Raw genomic sequence first — 25,057 nt, 5'->3', positions numbered from 1 at the left:
AGTTCAGCTCGTGTTAATAATTCTTCCAGTGAACTGAGATAAAAATAGAAACTTTACCACATTTTGAAGTTCAAGATAATTCTATAATTACTGTAATATTTCACAGCCATTGAATAAGTGAAGACACCGTTTTAACATTAAAAACAACGGAAATAGCTTAAGTTAAATGTGCAAATGAATACTACACGTTAAGCACCTAATGCATATCATAGCACACATATATACACAAAAACACAGGATATTTACTAAAAATAACTAGAGCTGAATGGAGTATCAGAAACACACTAGCGTGTATCCCTAACTTTACAAGTGAAGACAAGGTGACCAAGGGAAGTGAAGATATACACACAGGATGTAAATGCATAGTGCGTGTGCATGTACATACACACGCTTATATGAGGAGGGAGGGGGAAGGAATGAATGAACGTGCATCTGTACATCAATTAAAGTCTATGTCGGTGGCATGGTAGAAGCAATCATCTAAACAGCAGGTATCAGAATTCCTGTTGGAAGAGAGGCTGTCTTTGGATTGCCGGGCCTTTGAGAAGGTGAGGCCCTGATGAAATGGGGTGGAGGGGACCAAACTGCTCTGAAGAGGAAATAAACAGATGTGCAGCTGGGAGAAAAAGAGAGGGGAGAGAAGACTGGAGAAAGGAGAAGGGGATGGTGGAAGGCAGCATGACATTCAAAAGAGCTGTAAAAGCAGGAATTTGCAGTTATTCAGCTTATTTCATGTATTTAACGCATCTGTGGTCGCTCTGATATGAGGACCCTCCAGAGCCCCTAACTCCCGGCCAAGTCTGCGATGCATGTGAGCCTTGGGTGTGGGTTTGGGATGAAATCAAGGTAAAGAGGTTGAGTTCCAGGAGTAGAACAGGCCACGGGAGGTGAGTATGGGGAAAGGTCAAGTGCTCCGTGGGGCAGAAACACCGCCAGCAGGAAGATGAGGCTGCAAGGTCTGGAGAACTCGGGGAGAGCATGGCCCTGGGCCTGAGCTGCCCGCTGGGCTGGAACACACATTTCACGGACGCCCCACCATGGACGCACTGGGGATGTGGGCGGGTGTGGTCTTTCATTTCTGCGTTGCTGGCAGCAGAGTCTGAGAAGGTGGTAGTGATGTCTGAGAGTTGAGGTTCCTCTAGAAGGGTCAGCTAAGAGGAGAGCCCTACCCCCACGTCCCCCAGAGGCCGGCCGGGAAGGCTGAGAAGACTTGACAGTCGGGGCAGGAGGGAAGCTCTATCCTGAAGCCATAGAAGTTGGCAGAGGATGACAGAGCTATCATCTCAGCGGCCTTGATTCCCAAACCCTTGTTTAGCCTCTGTTACGGGTGGGTACCAGCTATCACCTCAGGACATCAGCAGGATTTGCGTCCTAACAGCCTGAGTTGAGGTCTGAGAGTCACATGCTTCTATCAGCAGGGAAAGGAAGGTAGAGGGAGACAGGTGCGTTTAAGCTGAGTCAGTGTCCACTCCAGGGGACCGGCCAGGAGCGGTCATCAGGCGGAGCTGGTGCGGGGAAGGGGGGAGCGGGGCGCCTTTGGACGTCGGAGCTTACCCCAGCATTCTGGAAAAACGCGTTTGCTTCACTGCTTGCCTTTTCAACTTGCAGACGCACATTTTGGTTCTATGTCTTGCTCTCACATCACTGGGAGGGTTTCATATATGCCTTTTTTTTTTTTTTTTTTTCCCCAAACAAGTAACAGAAACCTAATTCAAACCAGCTTAGGTGAAAAGGGAATGGGAAGGGCAGGTATGGCACTACCTTTAGGCAGGACCAAGATTCAGGTGATGGAGTAGGGCTGGTCTCTCCTTCCTGCTTCCCCTGTCTCCCTCCATGTATCCTCAGACTACCTTTCCCAGGAGGGACGATGGCTCCCAGCACTCCCAACTTCACCTCCCACTAGCTTAGCCCCTCTCTGGGGATCAGGAACTTCCTATCTCCCAACATCCTTTTACAAATTTACAAATGGTTTTGTAACTAATATTTGAGACTCTTATCCATCCTGTAAGTACTTACTGAGCTCTTATGGCCTTTGAAGTATGAGACAAATCCCTTCCCCTTGTGAAGCATCTATTTACGTGCCCGTGCTAGTTCAGGGGCAAGAGGTACTGCGCCTGGAGCAATCTGGACCAGATACTCATCCTCGTGGGGCCACGGTGGGAGGTGCACACTGGGACTGACAGCCCCATTCAGGCATCATGGAATGAGGGAGGGGTAGCTTTCCAAACAATACAGCTGAGGACAGCACTCAGAACACAGCTGCACCAGGCACCGCCTCACTGCCTATTTTCCCTCTAAATAAATTCCACAACTGTAACCTCGAGCCCACCAGCTGTATTTAAGTATTCAGACAGGAAAAGATGTCAATGCCAATGGATTTTTTTTTTTTCTGGAAGAGCTCTCTCAATCCGCGATAAGGCAGCAAACACACAGGTGTAGAGGGGCATGAAGAGTGATGCCTACAATCTCCACGTCTGCAAACTATGTAACTGTGTTGGCACCCTGGCAGCTGATCTTGTTTGCATTTATAAATTAAGTTTTTAATACTCACATTTGTAGAGGTGAATGTTTTTTGGCATTTGACTTTTGTCTCAGAAGCAAAATGTCATGGTATTTTTTAAAGTGCATAGATTTGAAGCAAATGCAAAGCAAGTGCCTTCCGGCTTGGAAAACAACCAGACGACACTCATCTTAAAATGAGATGTGATGAGCGGCCCAGACAGTGCTCATTGTTTCTCCACACAGGGGCCACATCTCGGCTCGCCCTTTACTGAGAAATTCCAAACACTCTTAGCTGTGTATGTGCGGGGGAATGTCGGCAACATAACTCACAATGCCCGGGAGATTCAGGAAGCTTGAGGTTACATCCAGAAGGGGACAGGCATGTCTCACAGGTGTCACAGACACTTGGTGGGAGGTTGCTAAGACATAGCTTGTTTGTTTCACTGAATGTCAGAGAAAGCCATGCGGCCGTGAACCTGAGGTAGAAGGATGAGAGGAATAGTCAGTGTATGACGAAGGGCGTGACACCCATCAGCAGCCCTGGGCATCACCCTTTTATATCTGCTTGATCTCTTCTCTTTTCCTATTCTAGTTTATAGATTCCGTGAGGACGGTGGACAAATGATTCTTATTTACCTTTAAGGTCCCGAGGCCCAGCAAAATCCTGGGGGGAGGGGGGAGGGGAGAGGAGGGGGGAAGGAGGAGGAGGAAGAAAGAGAAGAGGGGCAGGGGGAGGAGGAGGAGGAGATGGAGGCAGCTAGTGTTTACTGAACGCTCATTATATCCCAGGCACCATACTGATCACTTTAAGTGAATTAATTCCTTTCATCATAACATACATGAAGGTATTATTACCATTACTTTTTTATACTGAAGGAAACCAAAGCAGAGAGAGGTAAAGTGATTTGCCCAATGTCACACAGCTATGAAAGGAAAAAATTAAGATTGAAGTCCAGGCAATATGACTCAAGAGCTCAAGTTCTTACATCCCTGTTGAGTGAATGGTGAATGGTCTCTCACAATCTAAATGTTTTACTTTTTTCCTGAGAGAGAGAGGAAAAGAATGAGCCTTATGTATCGTCTGTCAGTGAGCAGAGATCAGGGCTCTAAAAGATTCTACTTGGCGCTGACATGACACTTTCATGTACATTTCACTTGCCAAAGCAAGTCACGTGGTAACTTCTAACTTTAAAGAGGACAGATGAGTGCAGTCCTTTTATGGGCAAGAAAAGAGGAGACAGGCAGTATCTGAACAGCCTTCATGACTATTAGAGCCCTTCATTTTGTAGAGCCACATCCTCAAGTAACTTTCTGAGAAACGCAGCACGTAGACGTTGGAGTCTAAAACGGCGTATCTTCGAACTCTCTAAACATTTTCCCTCTCAAATGGAAGGAAGAGTACAGAGGGCACCTGCTTCCCTGGGTCACGTTATAACCACGAGGAGGGGCTGACCAGAGAGAGGAAGTGGAATGAGCTTCAGGGGCACAAATAACTGAGAAAGCAGATAGAGTCGCACTTCTGTTTGGTTGTAGAAAAGCAGATTCAGACATTTCTCAGAGCAAAGATTGGTGGATAAGAGCGTGTAGAAAAAACCCTCTCCAACATAACTTTCTGTGGTGATGGACACATTCTGTAATGTGTGTTGTCTGATGTAACCACTAACTCAATGAGGCTACCGAGCCCTTGAAATGTGGCTGGTCTGACTTAGAGGGCTGTGGTTAGTGGCTCCCACAGTGGACAGAGCAGTTCTAGGTTCCCCTAAAATGCTCAATAGGATGGTCAAAAAAAATCCCGAGGGGTAAAAGGAGGAAAAGGATTATGAGACCACCATGGACCCATAGGCAGCCCTCCGTGGAGCTCACTTTAAAAACCACACACACACAAGATGGAAAGAGAGGCTATAAAATAAAATAACAACAAACTCAACGCGGAGGGTCCCATGGCGTATGTTGAGGTACTGGGTTACACGTCTAACGATAACAAGAGAATTCTGACCATCTTTTGGTAACAGAGAGGAAGAAAACGAGTAAGGGTGGGATGAGGCTGCAGCCTGGGTTCCAGGTGTGGATAACCGCATCAGAGAGAGACGCACGCCCCCTGCTGTGTCTTCCTCTTTACGGGCAAACAATGCATTTGGTTGAAAGGGAAGGGGGAAAGCTTATAGGAAAGCTCCTAGGTCTTCTAAGGGAATTAAATTCTCTGGCCCAGAACGAGGGTAGTGATTCTCAAACAGGAGGATACAGAAGAATCATCTAGTCTGTGACAACCAGGCAGGTTATCCAGGAACAACTCCCAGAGGTTCTCATTCAGAGGGTCTGGGCTGGGTCTTAGCTGTCACCACAGGAGAGGGGCAGGACAGGTGTTGGAAAATCAACAGTACGATTATTGAAGGCGACTCTGAAGTAGGGTGTGTGCACTGCCAACAGGGATGCAGGAAAGAACTGTTCGCCCCACTACCGTCATCTGTCTTTTCCTCTACCAGAGAAATAAGCTTCACTAATGATTCACACGCACTGACAGTAGCACTTGTGCATAATTAACAAATAAACACATATAAATTAAAGCTACATATTAGAAAGAGTTTTTTTAAGAAAATAAAGGTGTTTGGAGCCTCTACAGAGGATCAGGGAACAAAAATGCACGTCCCCACTTCTGACACCCATTCCTCAAACGTCCCTGAGTTGACACATTAGCACTGGTGTCTTCTCTTTCCTTCTTAAGAGAGTCTGTGCATATTCAAGCATATCTGAATCTTTTTCTCGGGACATAGATGCTATATTAGGAAATACATTGGCCAGTATTTTGCTTTCTACTTTTTTCACTTAAAAATATAAGTTGTTCACTCTTTCTTACCAGCACACCTTGATATGCCTCATTCTTTTCAGGTAGAGGGAAGCAACACAATCAAGTGCTCTTGGGCACTGACTCTGGGGCTAGACTGTGTGAGTTCAAATCTCATCTCTGCCAAGTACTATCTGTGTGACCCTGGGCAAGTGTCTTACCCACTCTGAACTTTAGTTTCCTCATCTGAAAGGTGAGAGTAATAATAATAGTACCCATCTCACAGGGCTGAGCGATTAAATGAATTAATGTGTGAAAAGTAATTAGAATAGTGTCTTCTACATAGTAAGTGCTTATTATTTAAAAGGATTAGGTGACTCCGATTGGAGTGGGCCACGGAAGATGCTTTGAGAATCTTTGCCCTACATTAAGATGCTTTCATCCATTCATTCATGTGGTGAGTATTTACCATGTGTGCAATAATGAGTGTACAGAAGTGAACAAAAAGAATCCACTCTTGGCTTCATGGAGATGAAACGCAATCATAGCCCAGATCATGCAAACCCGCTTATTCTTCCATTCACCCAATCAGTCTGGAAACCTGTACTTTTCCTTCTCTGCTTTCTTAACTGGATAATAAGGTATGCTCAGTAAATGCTTTGCTGTTGAAGTAATGGTAAATTTGCTCCCATGAAGACATGATCTCAAACATTTGTTATGGAGTAGGGATCTAGTGATTCAGAAAATACATGAAAATGTCTAAGACCTGGCTCTTGTCTGGCAAACTTGTGAGGTTGGGCCATCTCCTTCCGTCTCAGTGTCTCCCCTTTTCTCTCTTCTGCCACAATTTACTCTAAAGATCAGGGCCTGATACTCTATCCTGGCAGAGACCCACTGCCCCTTATTAAAATGTCCATAGCTTTCCCCAAATCAAGATGTCTTAGCTTCTGCTCTCAGCCAGAGCCACCCATTCCTGAAATTAACACATCAAATATTGATGCTTTATAACTGTCTCCTGTATACGTGCCACTCCGGGGAAACGCACTCATTAAATGGGCATTCAATCCAGAGAAATGAAGATTTAAGAGTAGAATTTTAAGAAGTATACCACTCATGGAAGGTTTTTACAACATGTAGCCTAACATGGTCAGCCTTGATAATAACCTCCTCACCACCCGTGGTTGCTAGTCCCTTAACATTTACAAAATCCTTCAACATCTTATTTATCAAAATGTCTCTGGGGGCTGAGTTCACTATTCCTGCTTTATAGATTGGGGAACAGGAAGACATCAGATGTAAACGACTTATTTTAAATTCAAGGTGCCAAAAGGAGCCAGAGCCATCCAAACTCTGATCTTCAGCCTTGATGTCTAGTTCCCTTCCCATCTTATTTTTAGCCAGCTCAACGTACTAGGGAGAGAGACAGCTTAAAGAAAGAAGACACAGTACCGATACTGTAACCTGTCCATTGTCTATGAAAATCACACCCCCGATTCTGTGGTGATCCGTTATGAACCCAGTCATCTATCTCAGTATCCTGCGTGTGGCTGTGATAAGTGTAATTTACACTGAAGGACAAAAGGGGTGTCTGTGATCCCAACTGGAAACGCAATCTCCCTGCAGCAAGCTTCCTAATTCAACAGTTTGGGGCCAAAAAACACCTTTCTCTTGTTCCTGTAGCTACATTGCCCTCTAGTGGGAAAAGCTGGCACCACGCCCTGCCAAGTTGGGCTGAGCGAGGGGATGTCAGTCACAGCCCCACCTTATGGGGGTGTAACAGCCCCCATCCGCCTGGGCAAAACTCAGTCCTGTGCACTACTGAAATAAGGGGTCACATCCTCAGATGAAGATGTAAGAACGTCCTTAAAGCCTCAGCATGCGGAATTATATCACAGATAACATTTCTCTTTTTTTAAATTTTAACTTAGGTATATTTCCTACATTTCAGCAGATAGCCTCATTACACACACACACACACACACACACACACACACACACACACACACACACACACACACACACAGAGGAATCACAGAAAGTAACAGCTGAACTTAAAATGTATCTGGCCCAGAGATTGCACAGAGACAATTAGGCAAGTTTGGGACTGTGGAAGTGTTTTTCAGGGTCCAGGCAGAGCTATTGCTTATTTGCTATTTTTCTAAAATTTATGTAAATGCTTTTAGGTGGATGTGCACTCTCTGGTTATCCCCGGTTTTTTTTTTTTTATTACTTCCTGTTGTTCTGGCTCAGGCTCTCCAAAGCAGACCCAAGACAAGGACTTGGCTACAACTGGTATATCTGAGAGAAGACCTAGGAGGGAGTGGGGAACAGGCAGGCAGGAGAGAAAGGCCAAAAAAGAGTGTGTTATGGGATGTACTGTGTCCCCCCAAAATTCATATGTTGGGGTCCTAACCCTAGTGCCTCAGAAAGTGTAACTGGCAATAGGGTTTTTCCAGAGGTAAGGAAGGTAAAATGAGGTCATACGGGTGGGCCCTGACCCACTACGACGGGTGTCCTCATACGAAGAGGAAATTCGGACACAGACCCGCAAGGAGGGAGAATCACATGAAGACGTGGGGAGAAGGCCACCATCTACACCCAAGGAGAGAAGCCTGTGAAGGAACAGGCCCTGTGGACACCTTGGTCTCGGACTTCCAGCCTCCAGAACGACAATACCCTGGTGCTGTTTAAGCCTCCCAGGCCACGGCCCTATTTTACGGCCGCCCCAGGAAACTAACACCGGTGTGTGAATGAGGAGGTCCCCACGGTAGGCAGCCGCAGCCCGGCCCTGCTGGGGATCCTCTGAGAAACCGCGGGGAAACACACCGCCGAGTTGTGCTGCCCAGGGAACACCAGGGAGGCCGGGCTTGTCCCGGGATGCTTCCCTCTCGGCTGAAGCTGTTCCCGTGAGCACATCCAGTTTCCCACTGAAAGACGGAGCAGGTTCTCCGGCTGATGGAGACGAACACCCACAGGCAGAGAAGCAGACACAGCAGGAGATGGAGGTGAGACGCTCTTAGCAGGTTAGGGGGAACTGTCGACCCTCCCTGCAGGCAACACAAAGGTTGGTCAAGGTCACGGAATAGAGATTCCACGCAAGCGTCAGCTGCATGGAATCTCTGTTCTCTGTATCAACATCTCTGAACATGCTATGCTGCTCTCTCACAACTAGCTGCTTTGCACATTTATGTGAATGACATGAGTCCTAAAGTGACCGGGGCACTTCTGCACGAACTGCCCCTTCCCTGAACATCCCTCCCCTAGACTCTATCGTGTCTTCCTCACACCAGCATCACGTGTCTCTTCCAGAGAGCCCTCCCCTGACCACACCAGCTGGTGCTGCTGGAGAGACTCGTCCGACTTAGAATCCCTGCCACTCCCTCCCTCCCCGCAATTGTGCATGTGACATTAACCGTCCCGGAGCCCTTGTACGTGGTGCCTTTTGCATGAAGATTTATGAGTATTATGTGATGTTTCTGAATCTTAACGAGAGGATGCTTGCCACTGCTGTACCAAACAAGGTACGTGACAGCTATCACTTTACTGTGGCCGCTTGTCAATTTGTCACATCCCCTTCTCAGGACATGCCCTGCTGCTTTAGTATCTGGGAAAGCTAATGATGATGGCCCTGCATTAAGTGATGCTTCCCAGCTACAAGTCGCTTCCAGATAGAGTCTTAGGAGGCCCCCAAACATGCGGCTTAAATACTGCTGAGGGGTTACACCACCCCCCACATCTTACAAACTGCAGACCAGAGGCCAGAGCGGCTGTGTGATGTACCGCAAGGTCACCCTACCAGGTTGTGACACAGCCACACTGAGAACCCGGGTCTCTGGATTCCCAGCTTGAAGTCCTTCCATTTCAGAGGCTGGTCGGAAACATGAACTCTCATCTCCCAGGCAAGAGAGGAGGACTCTGAACAAAAGGAGAGCAGCGAGTCTTGACTTCCAAGGATATTCCCCATGAGAACGTGACTCTTTGGCTGGAGCTTCCTCTCTCTCAATTGAAATTGTTTTGTTATCTGGTTAACAAGTCTTCAGCTGCCACTATGCAATTAAGCTCCTTTCTGGTTGAGAAAGAAATGATATGAAAGAATACTGGAGTGGCTTATTCCTCCCCCTCTTGGGCAAGAATCCAGTGGCTTATTTTTCTAAAGTTTGTTTTCTATTTAAAATGATGTCACTGATTAATAACCAACTCTTACACTTGTAATCATGCCAAAGGCATCTCAGCTCTTTTACCTGCCCCACAGAGCAGGCAGAGTGATTCTCTGAAAGCATATGACAGGTCATGACACTGCTTAGGTCAAAAGATCCCAGTGGTTTCACATCCCGATGAGAGTAAAAAGCAAAGTCAATCACAAGGCCCTGCATGCCCTGCTCCCCACAACCCCCTCACCTCTCAGACCTCATCTGCTACCCCCTCCTCATTCACCCTGCTCTGGCTTGCCTTTCTGGTCTCCCTTCTACTTGTTGAACACACCAGATGCGTGTAGGTTATCTGTCTCCATGTGCAGGGCCTTTGCACTTGCTGTTTCCGTTGCTGGAAATGTCTCCCAGATTTGTGCATGTCTACCCCAATCCCAATACCTCCTTTAGATCTGTTTAAATGTCACCTCTTTAGCGTGTTCTTCTACACAGGAAAGGATTTGCCTGTTTGATTTGCGGCAGAATCCCCAGCTTCTACAACATGCAATAAATAAACATTTGTTGAACCAACAGACTGAGTAAAAAGCAGGGGCTATATGTAGTGTTTGAGTGTTTATCGTTTACATTAAAATAATTCCAATATAGAATCAAATTTATGCAATGGATAGGTTCTTGCCCACTTTAAGCATGTAAAAATCATAATAGCTGGCCTCTTCTGTTGTAGGGAAGTGAGTGTGGGTCTGACAGTGGCAGAGAAAGTTGATGGTCCGTGAAATTTCAAGCTCAAACGTTGGCAGTGACGTCTCACTGTCAATAAGGCAAATAAGAAAGACAAGGAGAAAACGATCTCAACGGATACGCAGCCCCTGAAATTGATCTTTTTCATAACCTGAGGATGCATAAGCTTCTATGAGTCTGACTTAAGTCTCTCGTGGTGACTGTCCATTAAGCGCCTGTGATGTGATTAAAGGGAAATGCTCTTAGGAGGGACACTGTTTTGGTTTGAGCTTCCTCAGAACAGCCTCTGAGAAAAGGATTGGAGGGATGCAATGTATTGGGGAGGTGATGCCAGGAGACAAAAGGGAGAGGAGTCGGGGAAGGGAAGGAAGCCAAGGAAAGGAGCCTTAACAAGCAAACTCTCCCTGAAGACAAGAGGGACTCAGGCCCGCCGGGAACCCTGAGAGACAGAGGCTCCAGGAAAGGAGAGCGTGGGGTCTCAGTGGTAGGAACGAGCGGGTCTGTCAGCGCTTCGGGAGGTCAAGAGGGGCCCTGCCAGGCAGAGACGCCGGAGCCAGAGTGGGCACAGCACAAAGGCGCACCTGACACAGACGTCAACTCACACACCTGGGTGTCCCAGACACGTGACTATTGCTCCAGCAGCCGAATTAGAGTTTTCCTTTGAGCGCCCATCCCCTGGGGGGCAGATAATCTATCTACGTCTCCCCCGCCCCCCGCGCACGCCAACGATGCGCAGAAGCTCCAAATACAATACGGGAAATGGAAGCATCTGGGGCTCTGTTTTGGGGTCCTGATGGTTAATTTTACGTCTCAACTTGGCTTAGGACCTAGGACGGAGATCTCTGGTCAAACACCAGCCTAGGTGTCATGGTGAAGCTAACTTTTACATGAAAATAACATCTAAATCCGTAGACTCTGAGTAAAGCAGGTTGCTTTCCATGATAGGCCTGGGGACCCAATCAGCTGAAGGCATTAAGAGAAAAAAGACCGACCTCCCCGAGGAGAAGAAATTCTGCCTCCAGACTTGAGGAAGCAACATCTGCTCTTCCCTTGATCTCCAGCTTGCCAGCCCACCCTGCAGAATGTGGACCAGTTCCCACAGTCACATAAGCCAATGCCTTAAAATCTCTCTCTCTCTCTGTACACAGACAGACAGGCAGATACACACACACACACACACACACACACACACACACACACACACACACACACACACACACTCTATTGGTTCTGTTTCCCTACAGAACCCTAACGCTGACCATCATCTATTTGCTTAGAAATTCTTGGAAACATCACTGTTCCTTCCGGCCTCTGTGCACACTTAGCCACAGATGTAAGACACAGTCTGTCTGGGCCTGGCTGTCGCTCAGGTGCTCTGTGGCCCTGTAAGAGAGATGGAAACACACCTGGCTGTTTCCTCACGTGTCTCTGGGACCAGAAGGGTCTCTCTAAGGTGTGTATGGCCTTCTCCACCTGAGCATGCCACCCTAGCTGTTTCTATAGTACAACCCCCATCACATCCCACGAGATCTGCTACCTCCCCAGCCTCAGCCCAGGATGCTCTGGCTTGGAGTCCCCAAACTTATATTCCCATCCCCCTAGCCCCTTGCCAGGGGTGGGGAGTGGGTTTGGAGAGGGAGTGGGAGGAGGAGAGAGTGGGGCTCTTTGTTAGGGGCCAGGCTAGCAAATGTCCCTGGCAACCACCCTCCCTCCACCCCAGGCATCAGCCTCTCTCTGCAACCTTCAATTATCATTTGTTCCTCCTGCTCTCTGTCTGTTTGTTTTCCTGTAGGATCTTTTTATAGTTTTGTGCTGGTTCCTCTTAATTACTCATCTTTGAAGGAGATAAATTCTTCTGAACCAGCTATGAAGAAGAAGTCCAGGGTGTGTTTCAAGTAGGCAGGAATTTTCATTCTTTTTTTTGTTTGTTTTTAAGGGCCAGGTGGTAAGCCGATCTTGCCTGCCACACTTTATTTACTTATTTTTTAATTTATTATTTTATTTTTGGCTGCGTTGAGTCTTCGTTACTGCACAGCAGGCATTCTCTAGTTGTGGCAGCAGGGGCTACTCTTCATTGCAGTGCGTGGGCTTCTCAGTGTGGTGGCTTCCCTTTGTTGCAGAGTACAGGCTCTAGGCACATGGGCTTCAGTAGTTGTGACACACGGGCTCAATAGTTGTGGCTCGCGGGCTCTAGAGCACAGGCTCAGTAGTTGTAGTGCATGGGCTTAGTTGCTCCGTGGCATGTGGGATCTTCCTGGACCAGGGCTTGAACCTGTGTCCCCTGCATTGGCAGGCGGATTCTTTTTTTTTTTTTATTTTTTTTATTTTTTTGGGGGTACACCAGGTTCAATCATCTGTTCCCATACACATATCCCCGTATTCCCTCCCTTCCTTGACTCCCCCCCGCCTCGAGTCCCCCCCACCCTCCCCGCCCCAGTCCTCCAAGGCATCTTCCATCCTCGAGCTGGACTCCCTTTGCCATACAACAACTTCCCACTGACTATTTTACAGTTGGTAGTATATATATGTCTGTGCTACTCTCTCGCTTCGTCTCAGCTTCCCCTTCACCCCCCGCCCCCTCCCATACCTCGAGTTCTCCACTCCATTCTCTGTATCTGGCTGGAGGATTCTTAACCACTGCACCACCAGGGAAGCCCGGCAGGTGAGTTTGTTTAGCCTTTACATCAGTCCAGGCAATGAAAAAAAAATGGCTGAGATTGTTCCTATTGTAAATTCTCTTTCTTCCACAAACTCAGGGACACACTGCTGCCTGCAAATACGGCTGCTCTGTGATGCTTCCCTCAGGCCCACCTCCTTGATTTCTCAAACTGAAAATGAATCCAGGGCAACTCCATCCGTCTGTCTGTGTTCCTGTTTCCCAAATCAACCCCCGAGGAATCAAAGTCTGCTTTCTCAGCTTCAAGAACTGTCCTTACCGAGTGTTTCCTGAGATCTTCAGTTTCTTAAGGTAGCCACTTCCTCTCATGCACACCCCCATGAAACTTCAATTTCTTTGGCCTACCTTTCCACCTACGTCTTGGTGTGGGTTTCAATAATCGCCTCCTTCCACTGAGGGTGGGGTTTGTATTTCTGTTTCTTCAGGGGATTTTCTGCCACTATGTTCAAAGCAGATGTCCCTAATGGGCTCATTGTCTATTCTGCGACGGCAGGGAGACTGGCTGTGCCCAGTCCTGTGTTCTGCTGTACCTGACTGTTTATGTTTGAAAATGCAGGGCCTGAGTTCTCAGACTTAGAAGCTTAAAAGGTCAGGTTCTGGCAACTGAAAATCCTTCCCTCTCAAAACTTCTCTATCTGAAGTGTACTTTAAAAGTCTGCTTTAAAACTCAAAAGCCAAGATGTGACTTTTGTGTTACCTGAGATGTGGCAAAACTGCCGTATCCTGAAACAATGGACGCTTTAACTTGCCTGGCAGCGCAATGGATTTAAACAATTATTTACTGGGAATAAAAACACACCAGCTAACATAACAAATGAGGACGATCTTGCTACACAATGTAACAGATAACATTTTAGAGCCAAAACACTAAAGCAGGGGCTAATTATCTTTTATTATGGTGCACTGAATTGTAGCAGACAAAATAAAAATTAAAAATAAATAAGTACCAAGCAACTGCAAAGGACCGCATTTTTATAAAGAATCTTTAACCACCTTTCCTAAACTAATCACCTTAGTCTCTTGCTCTAAGGCTGTGTTATGATTTAAAATACTAAATCTTTTATCCCCCCTTTCAGTGATTTGACCACCCGTGTCAGATTTGTTACAGAAAAGACATGATAAAAAATTTTCTATGATTTTGTCAGAAGCAGTATTATCTAGAAATCAGTGATGCTATAAATAAAACTATTTTGATGGGCATCTACTCTTGAGATATTACAATTCTCCTCTCTCTCAGTAAACTATTATTCCCAAGGCCCATAAACTACACAATAGCATATTTTTAGAACCAAACTAGTAACTGCTTGGTAGTAATACTAACCAGCATCAAGTAATATTTTTAAATGTTAGTTACCCTTTCTCTGACACAGACATGGAAAGGACTTAAATTTCTCTCGGCACTATCTTGTCTGAAAAATAAATTCTGAGAAGTTGTTTATTTGTATATGCAAAGACTTTCTTTTCGTCTGTTTTGTATGAAATATCATAACCTTTCCTGCAGAACACATTGCAACTGTTTGTCTTTGGTCTGGAAGTTTTGCAATGGCCTTTGCCCAAAGCAATAACATTGTGACATTTAGATGGTATCAGATATCTCAAATGGGTTGTTTCATTTTTGTTTTTTGGTCTAAAGGAATTCAAGGTGATCCAGAAGCTTTGGTGCTCAGAAGTGAATGGCAAAGCAATGTCAGTGGTTCTGCCTCCACAAAACAAAAATTTCAACGGAACAAAACGGCATCAGGAGAGAAAGTCCGACTGGGAGGTTGACAAGGATGAAAAGGACAAAGCACGGCACCAGACAACCTGGCTTCATGAGATTATTCGAGTTTGGTAACCAACCTGGGCCTTGTTTTTCTCGTTGTAAATCTGGGGAAAATAATAAGCCCCAATGGAACAATTTTGGGGGAAAGATGGCAAATGAAGAACACCATACAGACCAGCACACATGCACATATGCCAGGTGTGGTTAACAAAGCATTGTTTTGTATTGCAAACCAAACACAGGACAATGCATCTCTTTGTTTTGTCTTCACATCACCTCTGACTTAGGCTGGGATCCCTAACAGCAGAGTCTGAAACTAGAATCCTTATTCAAGGAGGAAGACAGAATAGGGTAGGGGGAGAAACCCAGTTGAGATGTAGTTTCGGCTATGGTCCAGCCTCAGCCTGATCCCATGGGGAGCTCTGACGTGGGAGTGACACCACAGAGTCACCTTCAATTCCAGCAACGGGAACTTTGGTTCCCTACATCTGTCCCTGGCTGTGGGCGAGGTGGGAGTGACATAATGTCCCAGGCACTTCCAGGTGAGACAGCCCTGTCTCTCAAGGGCAGTTGTCCAATGGAGGGTATAGTTGTAAATTATCAGCAGCCAGCCCTCCCTGCCCTGGGGGAAGGATGTCCAGCTGAGCAAAGGAGATCTGGACAGGGCATCAACAGCATCTCCTATAACTACCTTTCTGACCCAGAAATGTAACATCACCCAGATCTTTCTCATGTTGACTCCCTGTGTAGAATCAAACTCTCCGCTCATCTGCTCAAAGCCTTCAACTACAAAACCAGCAGCGCTTCAATAAGAGAAACTGGAAATCAGTTTAAAAGTCACTAGCTATGTATTGTTTAATAATATCATTCACAGGCAAAAGGTAGATCCAAAAAATAAAAAAGATTTGCCTAATCTACAACCATACCACCCTGAACGTGCCTGATCTCATCTGATCTCGGAAGCTAAGCTGGGTCAGGCCTGGTTAGTACTTGGATGGGATATTTGCCTGTGTTTAGAGAACCATCCGAAATTTTCTGAATTCCTACTATGTGCCAAGGCCTCTGCTAGTTACTTCCACATGGTAACTCACGCTACCCTTATACCCGGCCTATGAAATCACTAGATAATATCTTCCCTCTGCCCAGCTTTTAATTTTATGATTCAGCAAAACTGAGGTTCACTTAAAGAACATCATTTGCGAGACAGAACTGAAAATGTGACTATTCCAAATTACCAAGATTTGAGAAGCTCTTTGAGGCTCCCTAGTTCATACTTAGGGGATGCTGAAAGTCACTGTTGGCACTTGACAACATTAGGTACCATAGAGAGACATTTTGTAGCCTCTGTGTGCACCAAGTTGCACACAGGCTCAATGAGGAACAAAGCAGTTAGAACTGGTCCCTGCCTTCAAAGGGTTCACAGAAGGGTGGGGGATGTTGGTACACGATCCCTCATTAACTGTGCAATCTCCAAAGAGAGCCAAGGAATTAATTCATGATGCCTTTACCTACTATGTGCCAGACCTTGAACCTGGAGTGGAGGCAGGTACATAAAGGAATAAATGACATAAAGGAATAAATGCTGCAACAGGGTATATGGTCTAATGATCTGACTTATTCTTAATGCTTAACTTTCTGGCTTTTAAATCTGTACCTTTAAACCTGATCTCCACCTTAATGTTGTGTTTAATTTACTCCACAATGGACATGACGGCAGTGGCCCCATGGGCTCCATTGTTCCACTGCCTCGTTCTCATGCAATGTATCATGTCCCTGCTAGAGAATCAATACTGAGATTTGTCTTGCTGGGACCACCTCAGGCAAAAGAAGTACTAAATTAGATATTCTTTGGCTTTGGTAAAACAGAAAAAGCACATTCCCAGAGAATGGGTTAATCTAGCCATAATCTAGAATAATCTGAGTTGCAAGAGCTGCCATTCCAAACAGATACATTTAATTTATTGGGATAAGAACTCTGATTATGCCAAGCCTTTCAAGCATCCCAAAATGCAAACACTAGTTTAATGTGATTACTCCCCCTTGCCATCAGATTTCATCCTGATTCCACCCTGGAAACCAGAAGTCATTTCTATTCCTGAAATGAGTGGGGATTCATCTCTTTAGAACTAATGGCAGTGGTCGATTTCTGTCTCACATTGGAGATATTTTTGTACATATCTTGTGTCTTTCCCCTAAAAACCCCCTTTTAGATTTTCAGCCTTTTGAAGTCAAAATACTGGTTCAGATTAGTCGTTGCCTCCTTCGGGGCACGTAGAAGGCATTCAGTCAATGATGACTGAACGGCTGGCTGGACTGGTGAAAGGATGGATGAGCACAGAGCACAGAAACAAAAAACACTGCATTCCCTGCGAATATCCTCGTGGTTCTGATGAAGACTGCAGGGCATGATCTGATTCATTCAAGACGGAGAATGAAGGGAGAAGAATTTAGGGATACAGCAGTTGCCAGTGGGAGGAACCACTGGCAGAGGACATTAAGCCCTGCACACCGCACATACTCAGGGTCTTCTCTCTGAATTGTGTCTGAATTGCACGGATGCAGACTGGGTTAGGGATTCCCTGAACACAAAGGTTAGGAGTCACACAATTGGCCAAGAAAACCCAGAAACTCAAGCATGAAGCAGGGTCCGCTATCTCTTGGGCTGTATTAGTGAGTATTGTCCACTATACTCTGTCCCATTCCTGCTCCCTGACATCTAAAACGCTTTCAAGAATGACATTTAGACGTAAATATTGACATGTAAGTTTCCCAGATGGCTGTACTGGAGCTTGATTGATTGGTTTCTCAAGATCTATTGTTCCTTCTGCAGGGGACAGTCTCAACTTTCTTTTGAAGATCTCCCCAACTTGAGCCCATGGGGACTTGCGGTGTAACACGTGATGCAGGTCTAAGACGACTGACGCATCACATCCCCTGAGCCATGAGTGGTTCAAAGGTGGACATGTGACCTGGGGTCATCCAATAAGAGTGAAGTTTAGAACTTCTGCTCTGTATTTCAATGAAACGAAATGTTCACTCTTCCACCAGATTTGAACCTAGAAGGATACAGAAATAGGTGCTGCTAGCAGTCGCTTTTGACCATTGACAAAGCCTTTCTGAAAATAAAGCTACCACGCAGAGGAAATGGAAACAATGGGATATAGAAGCCCCTGCCTCAGGGAGCATCTAAAACAGACCTCTCTCTGGACTGTTCTTCTACATAATCCAATAAATTCCTTTGGTACTTAGAGCCAATTTGGGTTCAGTTTTCTGTCACTGATAATCAAGTGCCCTGAGAGAGGATACGAAAGGCCTTGAAAGAAGGGTTACCAAACAATTAAAATTCACACTAAACAATAAATGGGTACAGCTGATGCAGGGGGTGCCGTCCCGCCCCGCCCCGCCCCACCCCGCCCCACCCCGCCCCGCCCCGCCCTGAATCCCTCTGTCCACCCAGGCAGAGGTGAAAACCACAGCTTCAGTGGACAGAAATCATACGCACTCTTGGCTTCCTCTCTCGAGTGCCTGGATTTCTGCCTGTGCACTTTCTCTGGCCACAGGAGTCTGGTTTCCACCCCGACCACTGGGCAAAATGGGAAGTTAATGCCCCCAGAAGCAAAAGTCAACCAATGACGGATAGGAGTTGGCTACCCCTTCGAGGGTCCGTTCTGAGTGGGTTTTACAAAGCATATCTGGTACAACGGAGCCCTGATGGGACTTCCGTGGTGGTCAAGTGGCTACGACTCCACATTTCCAATGCAGGGGCCCTGGGTTCGATCCCCGGTCAGGGAACTAGATCCCACATGCCGCAACTAAGACCCAGAGCAGCTAGCTAGCTAGCTAGCTAAAAAATATTTTAAAAAGGAGAAATGAGCCCTAGTTGCCCACAGTGGTAACTCACTCACTGAAGCACCCTTTACTGATTCTCCTCCCTTCCTGTCTTGTCTCATTCCCTTACTGTGTTACCTGGGATCATCTCCCAAATAAACAACTTGCACTCAAAACTTATGTCAGGGTCTGTTTGGGGGAGGGTAGACTCACACTTAGAAAAAGATTAATAGAAAAGCGTTTCTAGGGACTTCCTAGGTGGTGCAGGAAGATTCTTCCTAAGAATTGCCTGCCAATGCAGGAGACACGGGTTGGATCCCTGCTCCAGGAAGATCCCACATGCCGCGGAGCAACTAAGCCCGTGCGCCACAACTATTGAGCCTGCACTTTAGAGTCCATGAGCCACAACTATTGAGCCCATGTGCCACAACTACTGAAGCCCACGCACCTAGAGCCCCAGCTCTGCAACAAGAGAAGCCACCGCCAATGAGAAGCCCCGTGCACTGCAATGAAAAGTAGTCCCCACTCACCGCAACTAGAGAAAGCCCGTGTGCACCAATGAAGCCCCAACACAGCCAATAAATAAATAAATAAATAAATTAATTAATTTTAAAAAGTAAAGTGTTTCTAGGGAGCAGAAGGAGGAGGGAGAGAGGGAATACTAAGTGGTCCCATGACAGAATACAAGTGGGAAAGCGACATACTAGAGCCATTCTCCAAGAGGTGCAGCTCACAGCAAAACTGTTAGGACACTGAGTTCATTGCTGTCACCCAAAGCCTTCCCTTCTCAGTCATGATGAAAACATGAGGTTCAGAACCCTGAGATCTTACAGCTCTACCACTTCCTGTCAGTGTTAATTTTCAGGACGTGACCCAACATCTTTAAATCTCGTTTTTCCTCATCAGGGGATGATACCTTCGGTAAAGAGTGGTTTTAGGATAAAGAACAAAAGATGAGGAAATGATTTGTAAACAATAAAGCACTAGGCAAAAGCAACGATTTCTGATTCTTGAGTACAGGAAAGGCAACATTTCCAGAATAAAGCCACATCTGAACATTAAGGAAAAAATCACATTGAAAATGCGACGTGAAAACATTCTCCCCCAGGAGATTACTCAGACTTGGCAAAGGGTAAGAACATGACACAAATGTGTTACGTTCATATTAGATGGTGCCACCTCAGGAGTTTCCAGTTTATGTCAACCCTTCAAAGAAGTCAGGTATTAATACAAGTCCATCCTCTCCAGATACTGCAAAAAATAAGATTGGCTTAAAAAACGACAGTAGACATTATGCTTTGAAGGTCCCAGCCGGACGTTTTAGAAAAGGAAGGCAGCAGTAAAAGTGTTTTATAGCCTTAGAAACTTAACTAATTTAGAATCAGAAGTCTACTGCTTCACCAATATTTATGGGATTACAAATTTATCTAAAAAATTTGTTTTTGTCCCACACACCCAAGGTTATTAATGGGCCAGCTGCTGGTTATTAATCTTCATTTCGTAAAACAAAACTAGCTCTATGTTTCTTGCAGACTGTACATCACACACACAAACCATATCCTGCAAGCCAAATTAAGTCCGAGTCAATAGCCTATCAGAGTCAAGAGCTGTGGGCAAAAGCTGTGGGGAATTGCACGTCTATAGTTGCGGTGATCAAACCACAGTTAGGTGTAGGAAGGTTTTGGAAACATTGTATTTTCTCATTTACCAAATTACTTATGGCCTTACACCTTGTTTTTCTTTTCTTTCTTTTTTTCTTTTTTCTTTTTTTATTCCACTCTATTTTTGTGTAAATGTTTCCTCTCTTAAAAACTGGGCTACAAAGACAAGATGAAAAGAAGGGCAGAGCTAACATCCATCTATTGACAGGCCAGCAACAAGGAAAAAAGTTCTTATGAAGAGGAATACTAATAATATAGATACGGATTGTGAGTGTAGCACGTTTCAAGAGTTGCTAAGTGTTTAGCTGCCGTTTTTGTCCATTTTGCAAATGTAGAAACTGAGACTCAGAGAACTTTAGTGATATGCCCAAGACTATACAGATTATTTGTGGTACATTTCATATCTGAACACAGTCTGTTCCAGAGCTCTGCTCTTAACTATGCCATCTATGTCACCCACAAGAAAAAAGCTATTTGACTTTCATGACCCTTGTTGACCATGAAGAATGAAACCATGCACTAGAAAACTGCTCAGACGTTTACTACTCTTTGCCAGCCAGAGTGGATGGTATTTTACATAAAGTTTCAAACTGAATTTGAAACTGACACACGGCAGCCTGTCATCTGCCACTGGGTGGTGGTTGGTCTTAGACTGTCTGTCACTAATGGTCTACCAGATGCCCAGAGTGAGAAGCAGCTTGGCTCACTTGGAATAAAGCTGGAAAAGGTTAGAGCAAAGGAAGTTTCAGAAATAAGTCCAACTTTTATCTTTTGTCATGCCAGTTAAGAAGTTAGTCTATATGCGTGTGCCAGTTTGGAACACCAGTTGTTAGGGTTGACAGGAGATCCAATTCTGATCATCAGAGGGGCTTCTTCCCTCTCCTGCAGAAATCCCAAAGAGGCTAATTCAGCATAACAAAGGTGAGGAAGGGCTTTTTGATATTCACAGAAGTGTTTACTGATCAAGTGATTTGGTTCCTTCACAGTTGTAGGTCTCAAATTCCCCCAGCATTCAGACCTTTTGCGTTCAGATTAGCTACTGGATTCTGACACCAAGTTTATGATCAGTCCTCACCCTAGAGGACCTGCTCTGTCCGTGGGTGCTACACAGGAGTGAAACACCGGCTACCGCAGTCTCAGGACTGGCCACCTTTACTGTCCTGCCCTACTCTTAGACACTGAAAACCTCCCCCTTAAAATGAGGCTGAACTTCTTTTTAGCTCTCCCTTTCTTTCTTAACTTTCTCCCGGGAAGCTCTTCGGAAGAAGCAAGGAAATATGGATCTCATTATTTTATGATGAGAGCAGAAAAAATTAAAGCGTAGTTAATTTCTCAATTCTATTCCCTTGCCACACCTATTTATACCAAGTTTCATGGACTTTTCCTGCCTTGTAATGGGGATGAACAAGCATTTTCTACACAAGTCTTCTTACCTCTGATGCCCATTCCCAGAGGAAACCACTTGCAGCTTCTAAGATTTAACTCCACATTTCTATATAACATTTATCTGCTATATGTTAACACTATAGTTTTTCTAGTATGTGTTAACTTAGTATCTTTTAAAATGAAAATCTGACTCTTTTACAATACCCCCACAAAACACACACACACACATGTCTTGGATAGTAAACCAATATTCAGTGGTATGGCTTTGTAAATACTGTTCACAGCTCTCAGCTCCTTGTAGCATTCTGAGACTTCACTGCCTTCTCTGTATAACTTTTTGCTTTTCCTGCCTCACTTTTTTTTTTTGGGGGGGTACACCAAGTTCAATCATCTGTTTTTATACACATATCCCCGTATTCCCTCCCTTCCTTGACTCCCCCCGCCTCGAGTCCCCCCCACCCTCCCCGCCCCAGTCCTCTAAGGCATCTTCCATCCTTGAGTTGGACTCCCTTTGTTATACAACAACTTCCCACTGACTATCTATTTTACAGTTGGTAGTATATATATGTCTGTGCTACTCTCTCGCTTCGTCTCAGTTTCCCCTTCACCCCCCGCCCCCTCCCATACCTCGAGTTCTCCAGTCCATTCTCTGTATCTGCATCCTTGTTCTTGTCACTGAGTTCATCAGTACCATTTTTAGATTCCGTATATGTGAGTTAGCATACAATATTTGTCCTTCTCTTTCTGACTTACTTCACTCTGTATGACAGATTGTAGTTCTATCCACCTCATTACATATAGCTCCATCTCATCCCTTTTTATAGCTGAGTAATATTCCATTGTGTATATATGCCACATCTTCTGTATCCATTCATTTGTTGATGGGCATTTCGGTTGCTTCCATGTCCTGGCTATTGTAAATAGTGCTGCAATAAACATTATGGTACATGTTTCTTTTGGGATTATGGTTTTCTTTGGGTATATGCCCTGCCTCACTTTTTGTTTGTCCATCTAGCTTTCAGTCTTCCTATTAATCAGCCATTGCTTGATCCTGTAGCACAACCATAAATCTCCTCTCAATATACTTTTATTATATCAAGTAGCCTATCAGTTTTCTTTTAGTCCTGGAAAAATTCTGGCATCTTCCTTCTGTCCTCCTTAACCTTGGACTGTTGCTCTCTAGGCCACTACATACCTGTTCTTCTAACGCTTCACCATACCATTGTCTTGGGAATTTCCTTCTTACTTCTTCCTGAGGTAACACGGAGATGAGGATGGGGATGGAGGAGCTCTCCTACAACCATGAAGCAAGAAGCATGAGCACAGAGGCCAACATGCCAGGGAGGGCAAAACGAAAAGAAAGAGCTTGGGTCTCCAATCACATCATTCACCGACCCTTTCAACTCTAGTCTGTCTTTCCCAGGTGTCTTGTTGTTTGAGACTAATAATTTTTTTTTTGAGCCACTGTAGTTTTCTGTTATTTCTAGCTAAACACATTCCAAACTAAAACAGACACTGTGAGATTAAGTGACTTGTCCTAATTCATACATCCAACACGCCAATGGCAAAAATGGGATTTGATCTACATAGGTCACACAAAATACTGTATAACGAAAACTATTTACTATGTAATAAGCAATATACTAAACATTTTATATTGTCCTACACTGTGACGAAGAAAGTATCTCCATTTTACAGGCAGATACTGAATCTCTTGCCCAAATAATTATACTTTGGGCATTGTAGAGTTAGAGTTGAACTCCAGCCTGTCATCTAAGTCTACGTGTTTAAACACCAGGATATATTGTCTTCCTCTCCATGGTTCAGTGTTGTTGCTTTGCATCTGGAGAGTCACCAAAGGTTCAGAACAATTTTAGCCTTTTGCTCTTGGCATCTGTGGCAGGCGACCTCTAAGCAGGCTCTCAATGAGCCCTGGGTCCTGGTATTCATGCCCTTGGGAAGCCCCTTCCCTTTGTGTGTAAAAGGACCTAGAACTTGTTTCTCACAAAGAGAATGTGGCAAAAGTGATGGACTGTCACGGCCAAGATCAGGTAACAAACGGCTGTCTCCCATCTTGCTTCCTCTCTCTGACGACGCAGGCTGCCGTGTTGCAAGCTACCCTGTGGAGGGGCCCATGTGACAGAGAAACGAAGGAAGCCTCTGGCCAACAGACAGTGAGCGCCTGAAGCCTTTCGTCCAGCAGCCCACGAGGACGGGAACTCCGACAATTGAGTGAGCTTGGAAGGGGATCCACCCCCAGCCAAGACTTACAGCGAGACCGCAGTCTCAGGAAACACCTTGATTAAAGCCTCGTCAGGAACACCAAGGACTCCGCTAAGTCATGCCCAGTGTCTGACCCACGCAGCCGTGAGATTAAAAACCAGGGCTTTGTTTAAGTCGCTGCTGTGGGGGCGACTTGTTAAACACCCGTAGGTAACTAACAGAGCAATGTTCCTGCATGTGCACATCTGCGGAGCTTGGGAAATCCACATGGAAAAAACCAACACAACCGTGGAGGTTATGGTTTTAAAGATAGGCTTCCCACCAAGATAGCGATAGGCAGGCAAAATAAAATTTTTGCAGGAACCCATTTTTGAAACATGAAATTTATACACTTTTTTGTTAGATGATGCATTTGGCTGAAGTTCTTGCCATAAGCAAGGTTTTCTATCATTCTAGGCAAATTTTTTTAAGTAACAAAGGGAGAAGTAGACTTTCACATTCAATAACAACGTGGGATGGTCCTACATATTCAATGATAAAGCTTTTATCCACAATAAAGCAATGAGCATGGAGCAGTGATATTCTCAATGAAGTTGTGTCTCCAGAATGGGTATGATTTATTTCCTGTTGATACAACACATCTTTGTCTCTTTCTAATTTCTTTTCATGGAATGTTTGGAAAGACACACTTCATGATCAAGGAATTACAGAGAGGTCAATGACACATCAATGGCTTTACTAAATGCTCTCAGGTTTTAGCAAAGATTTTAGCCTGCATGGAAGATGAGTCATGGTTGGTTGCTAAACAATAGCTTACTTAACACTGCTGGGTTGTATTCCAACTTAATGAATCTAGAGAGATGCACGAAGCAATAATCACTCCCACCCTCCACAAATCCTAATGGTTACAGGTCAGCATTTTATTACTCTGTTTTCCTGTACTTGCCTCCATCTTTTAAGAGGGCTTTGTAACTTATATTCAAGGTCTTGCTCGAAAAGTGAGTGGTAAGAAACTCACTTTGAACAATGTGAGGGCTGAATTGTAAGTGACAGCAGTTTATATCAGAAAGGCAAGGACGTGAATTGCTGAATATTTACCTTATATCAACACAGAGAAGGTGGGAGGAGCTGGGACTTAGAATTCACTAGCACAACTCCAAGGCAGCAAGCGAGACCCAGTGTCCCGGGTGAACGCATCCTCACATTCCACTCTAGAAAAGACCGGGTCGCGTGTTGAAATGACCCAGCCTCTCTGCTTGCTACGTAAATAGACCCATGCTGACTATCTGATCTTGTTATTAGGTTTGAAGGGTCTGTTTCAATCCCATCAGAACATTTCTACTGAAACTC

This window comes from Hippopotamus amphibius, chromosome 13, assembly GCF_030028045.1.
Source record: "Hippopotamus amphibius kiboko isolate mHipAmp2 chromosome 13, mHipAmp2.hap2, whole genome shotgun sequence".
NCBI lineage: Eukaryota > Metazoa > Chordata > Mammalia > Artiodactyla > Hippopotamidae > Hippopotamus > Hippopotamus amphibius.
This window is presented reverse-complemented; position numbering follows the sequence as displayed.